Source organism: Parasteatoda tepidariorum, chromosome 8, assembly GCF_982258835.1.
Source record: "Parasteatoda tepidariorum strain Cologne lab strain chromosome 8, Ptep-v5.0, whole genome shotgun sequence".
In the NCBI taxonomy this organism is placed as follows: domain Eukaryota; kingdom Metazoa; phylum Arthropoda; class Arachnida; order Araneae; family Theridiidae; genus Parasteatoda; species Parasteatoda tepidariorum.
This window is the reverse complement of record NC_141762.1, coordinates 86,287,959-86,306,403: the sequence shown is the minus strand read 5'-3', so window position 1 is coordinate 86,306,403 and position 18,445 is coordinate 86,287,959. Positions and strand designations below refer to the sequence as shown.

General features: G+C 29.0%; 1 protein-coding gene and 1 long non-coding RNA gene across 2 annotated transcripts in view; one reads left to right on the top strand and one right to left on the bottom strand.

Annotated features, from left to right (window-relative positions):
- Positions 1–715: 715 nt before the first annotated feature.
- Positions 716–18,445, bottom strand: part of LOC147806489 (uncharacterized) — a 47,971-nt gene continuing 30,241 nt past the window's right edge. Inside the window, exon 3 of the long non-coding RNA XR_015435921.1 lies at positions 716–2,185. This is a non-coding gene — a long non-coding RNA (uncharacterized LOC147806489). The remainder of the gene's footprint in view (positions 2,186–18,445) is intronic.
- The window catches only part of LOC107456960 (suppressor of cytokine signaling 2), a 44,936-nt gene continuing 34,625 nt past the window's right edge, over positions 8,135–18,445 (top strand). Inside the window, exon 1 of the mRNA XM_043044823.3 lies at positions 8,135–8,616. The gene's annotated coding sequence lies outside the window, so the exon portion shown is untranslated. The remainder of the gene's footprint in view (positions 8,617–18,445) is intronic.

The window sequence follows — 18,445 nt, the reverse complement described above, 5'->3', positions numbered from 1 at the left end:
AAAAAAAAACTAACAAGGTTTCGCACCATTATCTCTTTATGCATAAATTAAAAAATCTTCAATTAATAATTTGTAAATGGAAATAACTGATTTATCGATACATTTTTCCTTATGTCTCAAAATTGTTGGCTATTTGGAATATTGTGAAAATATTTTGCACTACATTCGGGCAAATAATGAAACTCCATCTAAGACAGAAATGTCTTTTTCTTCAGTTTTTTTTTCCCACACACAAATACCGTAGCTAATCTATATTTGTCACTACTTAAATGAAGAATGATGCTTTGTGCAACTTGGCACACAAAATACACGAGGAGTAATTATTATATAAAAAATATATATATAAAGTAACAAGATTACGCACCATTATCTCTTTATGTATAAATAAAAAATATCATTAATAAATACTTCGTAAACAATAACTAAATGATGAACAAATGCATTATTCGTTACATCACGAACTTGTTGGTTAATTGGAAAATAGTGACTAACAATTTTGTCAATGTTTCGTGCTGTATGTGGCAAAATGGAGAGCTGTCAAACTCAAAAATAACTTATATTCAGTTGGATTTATTTTTTTTCTTCGCGTAAATACCACAACAAGAAATCAAAAAGGAAAACACTTCCATATCTGCCACAACTTGAATGAAGAATGATGCTTTATGCAGCATGACAAATATACGACGAATTTTCAACACGCATTGAAAGAAATTCATTTTTTTTTTCTTCTTCTTTCTATGAATGGGAAATTTTATATGCGAGTGGAGGACAATTGAAGTTTACGAAACAGACATTCAAAAGCTATTTACTAGGCATTTAGGTCACCAGTTGACTGCGGGATAGAAAACTTTCAAGGATGTGGTGATGATTCGTCACGAACGACTTTTCATTATTTACTGTATGCATTTATATATTTCATAAATATCCGTAGAAATCTTGAGAAATCTGTAATTTATATTGGTAATCGCGGAAAAAAAAGTATAGTGGTTTAACAATTGCGCCTAGCAATCTTCTGCTTATGATAAATTCCGTAATTAATTCGTCATCCTTGTTTTTATTTTGCGTGGTATTAAAAAACAATGATTATTAATTATGAATGATTGTTGATTTAATAAGAGAAATCCGGCTCCAGTGATGTTCAGACGAGTGTGACTGTCTAAAGCGTAAAACTAAAAACAACAAGCGAGCAACCCTTCAATTCCAAGCTACATCCCTATAAGAATTGGATTGCGGCCTTTCGTTGTAGATTTATTAAGGTAGAAAATAAACCGTTGTCCCATCTCTCATAGTATATTTAATTTCTTGGGGGTAGGGAGTGCCTTGTCCGGTATGCTTTACATTTAGGTATTGTCTGGTATTTCTTACATTAGTTTTATTAAGTAATTTGCCATTGCTCGATATTCACTTTGTTTTATAAGTATAAAGATCATTGCCTGATATTTTCTAAGCTGAAAGTTTTTTTGAATCTTAAATGTGTGAAATTTGTAGCTCCATTCGGGCAAAATAAATAAATAATTTCAGTTACTGAACAAAAACGAATGAATCGAATAATATAAATACAAATTGAGGCTAAGTTGAAGCGTCGAAATACTTTTAAATATTTTTTTATTACTAAGAAAGGTAATATTTTATTTTCGATTTTCCAATTCCGTTCCCGGAAATAAATTCTGTCTGCTCTATTTTTCACATGAAAAATGTCAACATGCATCCCTACTTTTCTCGATCTGAAAAAGATACGGATAAGTTTGCTCCTATAGGGAGGAGGATCAGAGTTGAAGGACTAAGCCAGTGTTTCTTAAAGTTATGACTTTTGCGTACCCTTTCTCAATTTTTCGTAACGCTGTGTACCACTCATAAAAAAATGAATGTATTTTTTACTATAAAAAAATTGCACAAAAGTTAAAAATCACAACTGGCTGTTGACACCACTCATTATTAACTGTTAACTCTGCAAAAAATAGCCAATACAAAAATACGTAATCTTAAATTTTCATGGTTAGCTTTGTTTTTAAATAAAATTTTGAAATTTTCGTTTGTTGCTAGATATTTCGCATAAGAACGCGTACCCCCACTAAACTGTTCCCGTACCCCTGGGGGTACGCGTACCACACTTTGGGAAACACTGGACTAAGCGAAACACTGGACTTCTCAATCTGCTATCTGGCAAACCGGAGATACGATGCTCCTGAAAAAAAAGAAAAAATAAGTAAAAATATTAATCTCTGGTGTAATCAAAGAAAAATTATAGAATCAAAGAAATTATAGAATTTCGTAATTGTTTTAGCAGTATTAAAAACAATGACTATTGGGAATTATTTTGGATTTAATGGAAGAAACCCTGTGCCAGTGGCATGTTGAGGTACGTGGGTGCCAGTGGGCCTAAAAACAATCCTTACTTCCATTCAATGTGAAGCGAGATTCTAAGCATCGTGATTGGATCTTTCGTCTACGTCAGTGATTTATCGCTAACTTCTTTACTTGATATTTTTAAAACTAAACAAGTTTGTACAACAGCCGTTTTAAACTTGAAGTGGCAGTAGAAAAACATACCTCTCATTGATCTATAAAATTGATTCGATTTTGATGATCATCGAATGCATGAGTCATTAAGAAGCTATATCAATCCAATTTATTCGATTTCATTGGAAGAAAAAATTAATTAAGTTTTTTTTAAAATTTATTTAAGGGGTGAATAAAATAGTTTGAAGCTGAAATTTATCGAATAAAATTACTATTTTATTCATTCATCTTGCGATGCGGTTCTCACAATGAATAAATATGCATTTTAAGACTGATGTATTTTACATCTTTTGCTCTCTTTTAGAGAATCTAAATAAAAATTAAAGAATTTAAATAAAAAATTTACTGTAAGTTCAACTTTGTACTGCGCAGTTTAATAGTTCGAAGGTTGTTAAATTTTTCGTATTTTTTTACCTCACTATGCAGTTTATGTTCATTACGTCGGACTGCTAAAGTGATTCCGTGCAATGGCCTTTTTTCTTATTAAGAGGTGTTTAATCAACCGTCAAAGGAATGAATACGGAGAGGAGAAATTCTAAATATGCTTTTAATCTTTTTATTTCATTGATAAACTGATGTTGCATATTTCCTCGCCTAGGCAATATCTTTCGAAACAAAGCATGCAAAATAAAAGGCCGCGTCAATCAACCATAATTTGAGATATAAAGGGTGCGTTATTTTATGTTCTCTTTTCTTTTCTGATAAAATGATAGCAATACGGTTCCAGCATCAATAATTTTCAAAAGTGTGATCAGTAATATACATTTGTCCGTTTTTAAATATTAGATTTTTTTTTCTGTGTGTAATTTACGTTAAGATACATCATCAAAATCGATTTTCATCAGTAAATTTTATAAAATCTAAAAGAAAAAGGAGGAAAGAAAAGAAATGCACAGCTTTAAATTATCCATTTATAGTGATTGAACGCATAATTTTATTACTTTACATTTTTGAGGGAAAAAAATCTCATTGAAGTTTTAATCCATCGCTAAAAATAGTTATCCATTGACGAACTCAACTGTCGACGAGGCAGTACATGGAAATTTTAAATATGCTTGTAATCATTTTTTATTTAATTTTTACAGATAAATTGATTTTGAATATTCACTCTCCTTGGCAGCATTTCTCGAAAGATTAAAATGGGAGAATGAAATCATTTTGTTAGGGAATATCGGAGATTTCCCTAACAAAAAGCTGATTTTTCGACAAAATTATAGCAATACAAGTAAATAAAAATGATTAAAAACTTGTTAGCATTTTTTGGTTCTCAGAATGTCGATGTCTTTTTCGAGACAATCTATCCACGCAAATCGAGATGGGTCACTTTGCCTGGCTCCTATTAGCTTGAAAATTTATATAATTTAAAGATACAGATTTTATATAATTCCAAATTTGTTCGCTTTCATCATAAGCCGTTCACCTGAGTTCCACAAATACTTTTTACGGCTTTGTTAAATAAAATAAAAATTCGCTAATTCTATTTCATTACTTTAATTATACATATATGATCTTTACTTGAGTAAACAAATACTTCTTAAAAATTTTGAATATTTGTTTCTTCTAATAGATTTTGGAAAAATTTGACTCTTATTTTGTTGTTTGAAAAAAGTTTCAAATGATTTTCTCAATGCAAAAAATAATAAAAAATTAGCAAATTGTCCTCCATTATGTTAACCATAGATATGCTTTTAACGTGGCATGGTTTAAATGGTGTCATGGTCAAGAAAGTGTCTTGTGCTTAAAAAATACCCTAGACGTGAAGAAATAAATACCCATAATTTTTAAGAAGCATTTGTTTAGTCCAAACCAGGCCACGTTACGAGCGTATATATGATTAAAAGAATTGAGGACACTTTGAGAATTTTTTGCAATGAGAAAATCATTTAAAACTTTTTTCAGATTACAACGTCAGCGTCATTTTTTTTTTTTTTTGCGAATTTTTTAAATTTTTTTTGAATTAGAAAAACATTTGAAACTTTTTCAGATTACAATATGAGCGTAAGTTATTTCAAAAATACCCATAGGTGTCAAGAAATAAGTACTCAAATTTTTTAAAAAGGATTTGTTTACTCCAATCAATACTACATTAAGAGCATATTTATAGTTAACACATTGAAGGACACTTGGTGAAATTTTTAAAAATTTTTTGCAACAAGAAATTTATTCGAAACATGTTTCAAATTATAAAGTGAGCGTCATTTTTTTTTTCAAAAATGCCCATATGTGTCAAGAAATAAATATTTCAAAAATTTTAAGAAGAATCTGTTTGCTCCAAACAATAATGTGTTAAGAGCATATGTATAATTGACAATAAAGATAACAATTCGAGAATTTTTTATAATTTTTTGCAATGAGGAACTCATTTGAAACTTGATTAAGATTAAAAAATGAGCTTCGATTCTTTCAAGAATATCGACATATGTCAAAAAATATGAACTCAAAAGTTTTAAGAAGAAATTTTTAGTACAAACAATGCTACGTTAAGAGCATACATATAAAAATGAAGGAGGACAATTTGCAAATTTTTTGTAACTTTTCCCAATGAAAACTTCATTTGAAACTTGTTTCAGATTACAAAGTAAGAGTCAAATTTTTCAAAAATACCCATATATGTGAAGAAATAAATACTAAAAAGTTTTTAAGAAGCGTTTGTTTAATCTAGCTAGACCATGCGAGGTTAAGAGCATATACATGGTTAACATAATGGAGGACACTAGGCGAATTTTTACGAAACTTGCGAACTTTGCGAAACTTGCTTCAGGTTAAGAAGTTAGCTTCAAAATTTTTAAACATACACATAGTTGTGATGAAATAAATACCCAAAATTTTTAAGAAACATTTGTTTTGTCCAAGCCCTGCTACGTCATCCCTACAAAGAGCTTATCAGTAGGATTGAACTCTCATCCATACTGAGGAAGTGGGATGTAGTGCTCATTCTATAATAAGAGAAGTCATCAACCCTAAAAGTGGGGTGTAGCGCTCATTTTTCCCCTACTGGATGAGGCCCCTTAATGATATTAGTAATTACAATTCACTTTATTTATAATTATTATTATTTATTATTATTATTATTTATTATTATTATTATTTTATTTAATGAACTTAATATGACTGTTTCGATGAATGGGAGGGAAAGATTTGTTGAAATATGAAAACGATTTTAAATGAATTTCCAATAAATTTCATTCCTGAATAAAAATAATGGCCTCTTTATTTACGATTAAACAGAAATCTTTGATGAATGCTTAAGAGAAATATTTTACATATATTCGACGAATCCTCAGTGAATTTTCGAATCACCAGTTAAAATAACAACTCCTGAAATTCTTACATATGAAAATAAAGTTTTGTTTGACTATATCAAACGATACTCTTTCAAATATTTTGAGAATTTTGTCTACACCAGCCTTAAAGTGAAAACATAATTGTGTAATTTAAATAAATGTCTATAATTATAGGCTATAAAACTTTCACGTAAGAGGTTTATTCATGATCTAAAATAGAAAGGGGAAAATGAAGATTGAGGTCATCGAACCATTTTCTAGTCCTTCGTTCGATTCATAACAAAATCAAGCAACTAAAGAAACTGATGATCATTCTTGGAACTCTTTTTCTATTATTAAGAAGTAAATAATTTTACCATTATGAAAAAATGCTTTTGCAAAATGAGACTCATTAATTCATCTGTTTAATAAAATATTCTAAAGGGTTCTATTCGAGGTCGGTTATTGAACACGGAAAAAGTCTGTTCCTGATTAGGCTTTTATCCAAAATGAAATCTCCAATGAAAATTGTCGTTTGCTGTGCAAGAAATTTAATTTATAATTGGAACAAAAAATTACGGTTACAAATAAAATATCAAAATAAAAAATATTAAAAAACATTAGGAAAATACTTTTTTTTAATGATGTCTTTTAAAATTTCTGGATTTCTTTAAATAAAATAAATGCAACTTGAATTTCATATATTTATTATTGAGATTTTTACGTTAAAAACAACGATTAGTGAACTGTTTTTAAGTTTGCGTTAAAAATCGTTTGCTTATATTTTAATAACTTTAAAGACAAAGTTTTCAGTACAGGGAAATTAAAATCATTTATATTTAAATTCCTTTGAATGTATTATATTCAAAAAAGACATTCGAAAAGGAATTTTATATTTCTGTGATTGACTGTTGTTTTTATTTAGAAATATAAAAAGGAAAGACGTTCTTATTTGATTGTAAAAAAAGTTTTTGCTCTAATGCTTTAATTTTTTTTTAAAGTTTAAGTAATTCTTCTCCAATATTTAGTAGAAACTTTAGACTTAAAAACAGAGTTATTTAAAAAACTCATTTTTAAATTCTACATTAAATTAAGTATGAAAAATATCGTCTGAAGTGAAACGTATAAAATAGAAAGGGGAAAATGAAGATTGAGGTCATCGATGTAAATTTAAAAAAAATGAGCTCTACCATTTTATTACAAAAAATTTTTTTTCTTTTATATAGTTGTAGCATATAAAATCTGTACTTCCCTGCCATTGAATATAAAAAATTTGTTCTTTCCTATCATGGTAGTACATAAAAACTTTACTTTCCCATCATTCTAACGATTAGACTGTTATCTTCCCAGAATCCCGACCATTGCCTCTTCTTTTTTAACCATTACAGTTAATAATAAATAAATAAAAATAAAACCGCTTTTTTTCCTTGCAGAGTATGAAATCTGCACTTTTCTACATACTTTATTCAGTCGAGTTTAGTGTCAGTGTAGTATCTTTAGTTCGACGCAACTTTTCTTATATTTTCCAGTGACATTATTTTTCGAAAAATCTTTATTTTAAGCAATTTTTATCCCTATTTCATTGCAGCTACAGAGCCGTCTGTTAACCGGCATACCTGTTTTCAATGGGATTAATTTTTTTTTTTATACATAATCCAAATCTGCAATAAAAATCGAAGAATTCGATTTAATTTTATTTGTTTATCTACTTGCATGCACGCGTCGGAAATTTTTGAAAAACAAAAAGAAATTCAGCAATTTATTTAATAAATAAACCGAATGTTTTTTGCGTCAAATTTTAATTTTTAACCTTAAAATTCTAAAAATAAAAATGAAAAAATCGTATTATAATTATGCTTTTATTAAAGTTATTTTATTTTAAGCACTATAAAAGGAGATCTATAAAGTTTTATTATTATTTATAAAAATTAAAAATAAATTTTTTTTGGGGGTATATATATTAATTAATCATAACGTTGAATTTAAAAATACAGCTATTTCACTAATTTAAGACTAGGTTAATAACAATTGCACATCATTATCTAAACTAAAATGAATAATTGTAATTATTTCAAATAATTTTTTTAAAATTAAGTTTTGAAAAAAAATTATTTTTAACCCTTAGGATTTCCAGGGGTTACGTGTGCACCTTTTCGACACACTCGCGGTTCATTTTAGCCGCCATCTATCTTTCTTTTTATATAGGGAAAAAATGAGAGGAAAAAATGAGAGGAAAAAATGTTTTTAGAGAAAAATTAAAGAAGCGCCAAAACTGAGATAAATTTTCCGCGATAGCAACCTTCAACAATCTTTTTCGTCTGCTTCTCCAACTTTACTGTTGTGGTAAACCCATATGCCTTTTCGAGTGCGCCTAACCGAACGGACAAAACGAACGAGACGCATGCTGATAGTGGAACTTGTCGTAAATGAAAACTAGCTGCGGAGGGTTTCTGAGAAATAAGACAACCGGCTTTTCTGAGTAAAATCTCAGCGAGTAGAATCATTGGAAGTGATGAAAGCAACCGTAGTGTAGTTTTTATATTACGTATGTACAGCATTAAATGTTCCTCACTTTTGTTACTTTAGCGGCAGTGGCGAGACAAGCTAGTTTTCAGACTTGAAGGCGCTTTCGGATTGGACTGTGATAAAAACTTCTTTAGTTTTATTTCAGAATTTCATTATTGGCAATATCTAAAAAATCGTCTGCTAGATCGTCGTTTGTGACAGTGAGAATTCTTTATTGAAAAAAAAATATTTTTTTTTTCTTCTCTTTTTGTTTCACATATTTGCGATGTGGAATTTGGATTACACCAGCTTTTTATTCCTTTAATGGGTAAGTTGAATTTATTTGGCACAATATCTTATTCGTTTTTTCTATTAATGTTATATGTTTTCAGCTCAACGTAGTTGTGTGAAAATGCTTTTAAATTATTTTTGTTTCCCAAGTTTTTTTTAAAATTTTTATACATGATGCTGAAATTACCGGTTTAATAAAGAAAAGGGGGGATTGGACTCAGATTACATGAAAATATATGAATAAATTTGCCATAGAACATTTTATTTGTTGATTCGAAACTCATGTAAACAAATTTAAATAATAAATTTCTAATACTTTCTAATTACATAAAATACTGTTATTTTAAGTAATAACAGTATTTTATGTAATTAGAAATTACATTTTAAAATCTTTTGTGTCGAAAATATATTTTTTCACTTAAAAAGGAACAAAAATGATACAAGATACATTTGTTATATTGTATGAAAGTATAATAATAAAAAAAAAATGAATTTTCTGTTGTTAATAACTAACAGTTAAAAAAAATGCACCTAGCATTTGTTTAGTATACTGGGTCTTATGAAAAAAACTAGAATAAAAAATATTTTCTTTTACTTATAATAATAAATTTTATACCAGCTACTATAATTCTGCTGCAATATATATTTAAAGCTCTCCTTTTCTTTGGTATGTATTTATGTTTCTTTATGGTAAATAATTAGATAAATTTTGATAAACTATTGCCAAATTTTCGTTACTTGTTCTGATGGTTTTCTTTTTTTGGAATACAGGAAGTTTCTTTTTACCATTGAAAACAAACTTTCCCATATTATTTTTATTTTATAACCGTCCTTGAACAGCAGATCTAATTTTTTTGGGTTTACGATTACTAATGTTCAACTCCGTAGCCTTGTAATTTTGAACTCAATCTAGAAGACAAGGGAACCTTGGATCAAGTAATGGAGGAAATTTGCCTTAGTGGAGGACTTTTTGAGGGAACTAACCCGCATTTGCGTTACATGGAGAGGAAAACCACGAAGACATCCCGCAGTTAGCCTGGGGGCTCTAACCCATGATTCATCAACCACTGAGGATATTTTATGTCAGTGCGAGCCGGGTGCGGAATTCATATCGACAAGCCATGGCTGGGATTCGAACCTGGTTTATCGCATTGGAACGCGCACGCATTATACCCTGAGCTGCCACTGCTCCTATCAATATTATTACAATATTTGATCTATGAGAAAGTGTTGGAGTAAAAATTTCAAGGTTTTCAATTTTATTTTTCACTCTTGTAGAATTTTGTTTACGCCTATTGGCGTCAATGCGCCGTCCTAATACCATCAGTGTAGGCATGCAGCAAGTCTGTTTTTAAATATATAAATACAATACTTTATCTTAAATTAATAATTTTATTATGTCATTTTATTTTCATGAATATTATAAGAAATGAAAAGTTCTTCATATTATGTTTATTGCATTTTTGGGATTTTCATTTCATCCCAATGGAAATTGTAAAGGAAATTTTAAACTAAATTATTAAATCTTTGGGCAATGTAATGATAAGCCACATTGGTTATATTGGCCAATGACCTTTACCTATAGACTTTATTTAAACACACGTAATTTGGAGTGGCTTAAACAAATACTGAGATAACTGCTAATTTGAATTGTTTTAAGTTTAGATTATTTATAAAATATTCAATTTCAAAATTATTATTTGGCAGAAAAAAAGATAATAAAAAGCTTAGTATTTAAGTTTTCTAATTTACTTTTGATAGGACTTCGAAATTATCAAAATTTGTTTAAAAGATCGAATTGGAACATTCGTACAAATAAGAAATTCTATGAAAATTAATGCGACTCCATGTTCAAATCAGCAGAGGTCATTCTTCATTTTAGACTTTTGTAAAAAGATCGTGTTTTTGTGAATTTTTGAAAAATCAACTTATAATTTTCTGAATATAACTACCGAAGAATCGGTTAATTTCTGCCAAGGTCCTGTCTGTTTTTAAGAATAAGTGAAACTATGTGAAAAAACACGGAATACCGTATCTTTTAAGGAGTTGTGGTTGTAAAAGAAATTTAACCTGTTATCGACTCTGTTTTTAAAACGAAAAAATTTGTGAAGAGCCAATTTTAAAATAAAAAATATTATAAACGATCTATTTTTAGTTAAAATGTTTTGTGAAGGGCCCGTTTACACGGTAAAATAATTTGTGATCCGCTACTGTTAACGGATCAGGTGGCCATCTTGTGTCATTAATGAACCTATGTTTCTCTTAAATAATCCCTATTTTGTGTAAATTTTAATCTTAATTTATGATAAAGATTCTAAAAATACATGTAAAAGATGTTTTTTACGGAACGTCCTATTTGTATTTACACCAATTTTTCTCCATGTGACCTAAACTTAATTTATGATCATTTGCGCCGAAACAATGTTTTTTTTTAATTTCAAATAAATTTGATATTATGTAGAAAAAACAATCCTTCAATCTTCAAAACAAGCTGTGACATTTAGGATGGACGTCAGTTTGGATTAAATGTCAGACACAAGAGCTTTGTATTTCCAGAATAATTTGAAAATTCCTGAATAATTTGTATGGCATGTTAAATGATTAAAATTTCTCCTAAAATTTACCCCATCGCCGAATTTTATTTGGATCTTGCATCAATTATCTCAATATGAACTAAATTTATAGATATTAAATCACTGATAGCTTTTTTTTTTCGTTCTTCCTTTTTCGTTTCTTTTAATTTCAAATACATTTTAAATTTTTTTTTAAGTTGTTGTAGAGTTTTTGCTGGAATTAGTTGTAATAGTGTGAAATCACTATCTTCATAATAAGTGTGACATTTAGAATTGACGTCATTCTAGATTAAACGAGTTCATTGCCAGACTCAGAAGCTTAAAGTTGATGATAGACGGGTTCGTTTCGTGTTACAGTTATTTGTTTTATAGTGGCATTCATTGATAGATATTACATTTCACAATTTTATCGCCGTTTTTTTTTACAGATAAAAATCGAACATCAATTCATAAATCACTAATTGAGAAGAGATAAAAATGAACCGTTACATGGATCTTTAAATGATTCCCTACTTATTGAAAGATTTTGCATTTTATCTCTCTTTCTTTTTTGGGCTTATATGTAAAATATATGTGTATACATATTTAAGTCCGACAAAGAATAAAATGGGCAGGCCACGTTATCAGAATGGACGAAGATCGTACCACAAAAAGAGTTTTCAATGCCAGACCAGTTGGCACACGAAAAAGAGGCAGGCCGAATTTGAGATGGATAGATGGCCTAGAGCAGGGGTGGCGAACCTTTATACACCAACGCGCCATTTTCTCTAAAAAAATTTGGTTAATGAGGTCATAGACGTGCCGTCAAATAATTTTGACTTCGTGATTATTGAGAAAATAATAATAGTAAATATTATCAACTCAAAACTCTTTATTTACATTGAAAAAAAAAAACATTTTGCAATATCTCAGTTATACGCGTAATTCAACTTTCAAGTAACATTAGTGTGACTTCTGTTGATGCAGATTAGATGACAAATAACTTATATTAGGTTGTAAGATGTTAGTTTAAGCAGGACTGTTAATTTTTTTTTCGCTAGTTATTTATTGTTAGCTTGTTTTTTATGGTTATTAATTGTTTTTTTAGCATTAATTTTTAGTTTATTTTTGTTAATATTGTTTATTTTTTGTGAATTTTAATTTAATTGTTACATGTGCTTCACAGTGCAACAACAATTGTGATCGGTGGAGTGCCCAAAATATTGTGTCGAGTGCCATAAATGGCACGCGTGCCATTAGTTCGCCATCCCTGGCCTAGAGAAAGACTTTTTGGTCTTAAAAACTGAAAATTGGGAAACACTAGCAAAAAAAAGGTTAGCCTGGAAAAAACTTCTTGAGAAGGCCCATACAGGGCTGTTGAGCCATTGATGATGATATATTTAAGTCATTTAATTTAAACTGTTAAAATCACTGAATCCTAACTACGTATAATTAGCTCTAAACAGGATAATAGTTTTACCTGTTTAACAGGTTACTATGTTAACGATGAAGATGTTTTACCTGTTAAACAGGATAATAGTTTTTTCCTAGTGCGTAGATATAGTTAACAATAGTTCGCTATTGTTTCACTACTTTGAATGTATTTTTCGCGAACACTAATGTCCAAATTTAAAACGGGAAGTGGTTAGGTCGACTTATAATAAAGAAATAGTCCGCCAAGAATTATACTTTAATTTTGGGCGAAGAACGATTTTAAACTATTTTATGGCTCTGAAGTCTTAACAATTTTTTGCGTTATGATGGCTTATAAAATTTAAAATTAGAAATTATTATATCTCTTGGCGAAAGTGCTTCGAATAAAACCTTTATAAAAATGATTAACTTTCAAAAAATCTGAATGAAAAGGAAAATGTGAAATTCCCTGAAAATATATATGATTTGTTTAAAGATTAAATTCCTTTTTTTTTTCCTCGATATTTTCAAATGAAATTTAAAATCTCGACTCTTTTTAAAGAATCTAAGATAACTTAAACGCATGGCTAGAATTAATCTCGCTTTCGTCACTTCTTTTGGCGGAAAGCAATAATTTTTTTTTCATATCAAATACGAGGAAATAACTTCAGATGAGGTTTTTGCGAATTGCTGGAGTTGTCTTCTATTCCTAGAAAGTCGTCAATCCGCCGTATTCGCAGATGCGCAAACAACAATTTCTGGCGATATTTATATACTTTTTCTGACGAATATTTTTTTTTTCACTATATCGTTCAATACACTGATATGTTTAGAATGTTTGCTTGATTTACTGCAATGCGGAAAAAGGGAGGAGAAATCTGAAATGTAAAAAAATGATTTTTACATTTCAGATGTTTACAATTTCTCTATTTAATTTTTTAATGCAACGCCTTCGAGTAATTGCATACTGTGCATTTTATTTTTTACTTTTACCGTTTTAATATGTGTTCCTAGAAGTCTTCGAAGGCTTTTATCACATTAAAAAACGTTTTTATGCGAATAAAATGCTATTTTCGTGCTGTGAGATTCGTGAAACAGTTATTCATGGCAAGTTTAACCAATCTTTTGCCAGCGCCGTCTGTGCTAAATAAGAAAATGACATAAAATGCTTAAGTTGTAATGGTGAAAAGCGTTTGTGATCTAATTTTTTAACATTTGAAAAGTTACTCCAACGCTGCATTATCTGAGTTATTAAAAAATTGCAAAGGGAACTATTTATTGATTTCGATAATTTTCCTCTTGGTGGAAAAATCTAAGTTGGCGTTTTTTGTAAAAAGTTTAATTTGATCAATTGGTATGTAACCATAGAAACCATGCATAAACACTCGTATTTAATAATTAAGAAAAAACAATTCTTTTTTAAATATTTATGATTAAAAAGACGCTGTCGTAACTTACAAAAATGTGGACACACAGCTATGAAATGAAATTTTATCTAAGAATCATTTAGGATATTATGGCAGATTATTTCCTAAGTGAGGGAAATTTCTTTATTCTTCTCTTCAACGAAACTAAGATTGGTTTCGAAAAAAACCTTGAGAAAGACTTAAGTTCTTGCGCTGGTCTAATATGTTGCTTTCCACACTTTTCAGCAACTTTTAAACTGCTTCATTCTAAGTTGAATGAACTTAAATGGAAATTCGACTCTCCAGGCACCGTGACTGTGCAACTGACCCGATATTCATTGTTTTTGTTTGTTTGTTTTTTTCGAATGGCATATCACGTTTTATCACCCATTTTTTCTTTGGAAGAAAAATTTTATCTTGGGAGATTGTGGATTTTTTTTTAAAGTTCAAGGCAGAACTGAAAAAATAAAAAAGGGTAAACATATTTTCTGTAAATAATACTGTTTTTTTCCCCTTGATTTATTTTTTTCATTTTTTAATTAAAATGGTTTCTTTATTTGTGATGGTCCTAGAACTACTAGAAAAAAAGCGGAGGAATAAATTCTTTAAAGAGAGAGAAAGAAAGCAACACATTTTTGCTAAAAATTTAAAATAAAAAAGCTGGTCAAATGTAGATTTTGTAAATAGGACAGCTCAATGTAGAATATCGCCGTTTTAAAGCATCCTAGAACTAACCCTAACTGTAATTTAGAGACAAAAAATTCGCACACATTAAATCTGTTCAATATTGATACATGACTCGTTGGTTCATTTGCCGGATACAACTAAAATTTGATTTAAACCGCTAAAAAATAATTATTAGTGGGACCAATATTTAGTGTAAAGAATATGTTTTTTTTTTCTTCTTTCGTTTTTCGTGTTTTCGTCTGATTTTATTGCTAAAAAATAGCATATTTCATCTTAATTTTGAACATTAAAAATTTATCGTATTGTAATTTTGCATTCAATTCGCTTTGTATACTTTTTTTAACCAAATAAATAATTAATCAAGACTCATAAATTGACCAATGAAAATCTGTGCTGATTAGTAATATCTTTTAAGTCATTGATTTTTTTTTTCTTCCCTTGATCGTTGATGAACAGTTTTTCCATGTGATGGGTTTAAGGAAATTAATATTCACCTTCTTATCCTCCGAAACATTAAATTAACTCCTAAATCTAGTAATTTCTTATGTATTTTAATAATATGTATCCTCACAAAAGGAATTGAATGCAGTTAATTATTTGTTGCAATTAATTATATTCCTAAACTTTCAAATGTCCAACATCTTTTTAAACCTATGTTGTGTATTCGAAGGAAAGGAATTAAATTCAGTTAATTGTTTGTTGCCATTTTGCTATTTGTAATTTCTAACGCATAAATATTAATTGAGACATTTATTGCATTTTTCCTCTTAAATTTCAGCTTTAAATAATTATGATTGCGTAAATTTACAGATAAAAGAGTGCCGCAAAAATCATTTATTTCAAGAGGGATTATGTTTATGGAACTATAAAAAATTAAGTAATCATTCCATTTATTTCAAAGCCTTTCTGTTCTTCAAATTTTATTTACTAAGAATCTGTTTATTATTTTAATGATTTCGAAAAAATTTGTCTGCTTAAATGTAAAAAATTCTTTGATATGTATTGTTGCAATACATGGGTTTACAACGTTTGATTTATGTTTGCTGCAGTCAGTGCTGAATTCTTCAGTGCAAAATACAGCTTGTTTTATTACTCTTGTAAGTTAAATCGGTCTGTTTTTACTTTCAAACAACAATAAATTGTTAATAAATGTATTTATTGAAGGAAAAGATTAAAAAACGTCTTATATAATCAGCACTTGCAAACAGTGTTATGCTTATTATAAATGCAGTAATTGAAAAAAGCGTTTATTCATAAGTTCATTATAGCGCGCATTGAGTTTTATTCGTAAATGCATTATAGATCTTAATTTAACAAACATAATTCGTTATTCATTACATTACTTCTAAAAATATTATATTTAATTGCAGTGCCTTGTTCGTACATCAATACATTAAGGTACAATACCTTCGAGCAAGATTTTATTAGTGGTTGCAGTTTCATTTTAAGAACAATGCGACATCCTGCGTACCTTTGGTACGACATCCTTTGATACAAAACGTTCTTATAATATTTAGCACAAAGTCTGCAAGCATTATTTAATTCTCGGGATGATGTTTATTTGGAACAGTATCTTGAAACTTAATTTTGATTTTAAAATGTTAATTTATTTTTTGATCATAAATTTATGTTGATGTTAAAATCATCTTGTTAGTTTTCCTTGATATTTATTCTGCTTCAAATTTAAAAGAAGAAAAAAAATGTTCCTTTTTCTGTCTGTGACAGTTTAAGATGGATAACACGAAGCACTATGTTTTCTAGTGTGTGTCTATCCTCAGAAAGAATAAAAATAAATTCAAAAATAAACACAAGCTGTTTCTAGAGAAAAAGTAATGCTATGCGTTTCCATAAATAAAAAGAAGCTCCATTTTTCCCTGCAAACGAACAAGATTGTTCGCAACGTTCTTCGAATTTCTTTCAATGACACTATTTTCGTCTTTTTATACTGCTATTCTTACTACTCAAATCATTAAAACTCATTCTAAGAAAAACCTTCAAACATCATGTGGTTGTCTTTTTTTTCTTCTCCCAATTCTTACGAAAGTAATTTCGAATTTCTCATAATATCTCTTTGATTAGTTATTTTCTTTTACAAAATGCATTCCTGCTACCTGGGGAGAGTCCCTATTATTAAACTTGGTAATTTTATTCTAACTTAAGAATTTAATTGCTAGTCGCTTTTGGAAATGGCGTCACGTCATGTCACGTAATCTAGATGCTCGTGGTAATTAATGACCCGGATGTTTCTCTCGCACTTGAGTTGTGAATAATTATTTACTTAAACTGTTTTAAAATTCTAATTTTAAGTGACGTTAAATTAAAATTCTCGCAGGTAAGTCTGCGTGACTATTTTAGAACTTTAAGAATTTTGCTTGATGAATAGATATTAGGGTTAAATGAAGTTTATAATGAAGTTTCTGTATACGTACAGTGCGCCAAATAAACAAATAATAATAATAAATAAAATTAAAAAAAAAAAAAACGGACCACCCTGAATAACTTTTGATCTAATGATCGGATCTTCACAATCTAGGACTCATTCTTAATGTTTCGAGGTGTGCTAATTAATTAATGCAGACGATATTTTAACTCCCGAAATCAGGCTTATTAAAGTACTTTCCCTGAATGAACATACCCCCCTTTTTTTCTTCAACGGATTAGGATTTCTGACCTCCAAATTATAAGGGTTAGCCGCAATCTGTGAAGTATGGTCTCCATAGTTATTTCAGGAGTACGATCTAAAGTTTGGACCCCTTAATGTTAATTTTACTTTCTGCGTATTTCAGCCTATCTCGAGAACTTTTTAAGTGAAAGGAAACAATTTTACACACAATTATAAAGATCGTTTATCCAAAGATAATTCCATAACAATTATAAATTGTAGTTAATATTTATTATTTTTTATTAAATACTGTACATCTTGTTTTACAGATATTATTCCTTATTTTCTTTTCCATATAATCTTAGTAGGTGGTGGCATTCTTAGTGCTAATTATGATTTGAAACAATACTTCGCATGTATTTATTTATTTTTATTTTATTTTGTTTATTTTACTTTCTGGTGCAGAGTTCCTATCGGCCAAAAAAGGTCTGGAATTATTTTTTCTCCTTTATTTTTAATTAATTAATTTATTTATTGAAGGATTGAAAATTTTGTTAGAAAATATAGTAATTTTAATAGCTTGAATCTGGAAAATCTTATATCTAACCAGAAAAATAATCAATCTTAGAATCGTGGCTAATTGAGTAGTGAAGTTAAGAGTAAGATTGGTACTTGTTCCTCAGTTTTTAGATTTAAAAAAAAAAAATCTAAAAATTTAGAAAAGTGCAGTAATAAATTCCTTACCCATAACCACAACTCGTATCATTTTATTGCTTCAATGTTTTGAGGAAACATTTATAGAGGTTCTTAGAATTATTAAGCACTCTTTCGCCTAATTTAATAAAGCGACCTCTTTATTTTCTACTTTTATTGGAAAGCATTACGCTGTATATTAATACTATATCATCAAAAGTTTGTTTAGTGCAAAACAATATCGAGAAAACACAAATTAAAAATTTAACGTAATATCCAAGATGGTGAGGTAGAGGCCTCTTGAAATATTCATCAATATCTCCCTTTTTTTTAAAAAAAAAAATACATTTAAAATGCTTTATTAAATTCATGGCTAATAAAAAAATTTAACCTTAATTATTTTACGAGTATTTACCTAATCCTTCTTTTTTAAGAACCTGTTTTTCCCATGGGAAAACTTTTTCTCTAACCTAACTATTTCTAATTGATCAGGTACTGAACCTATGGCAACGG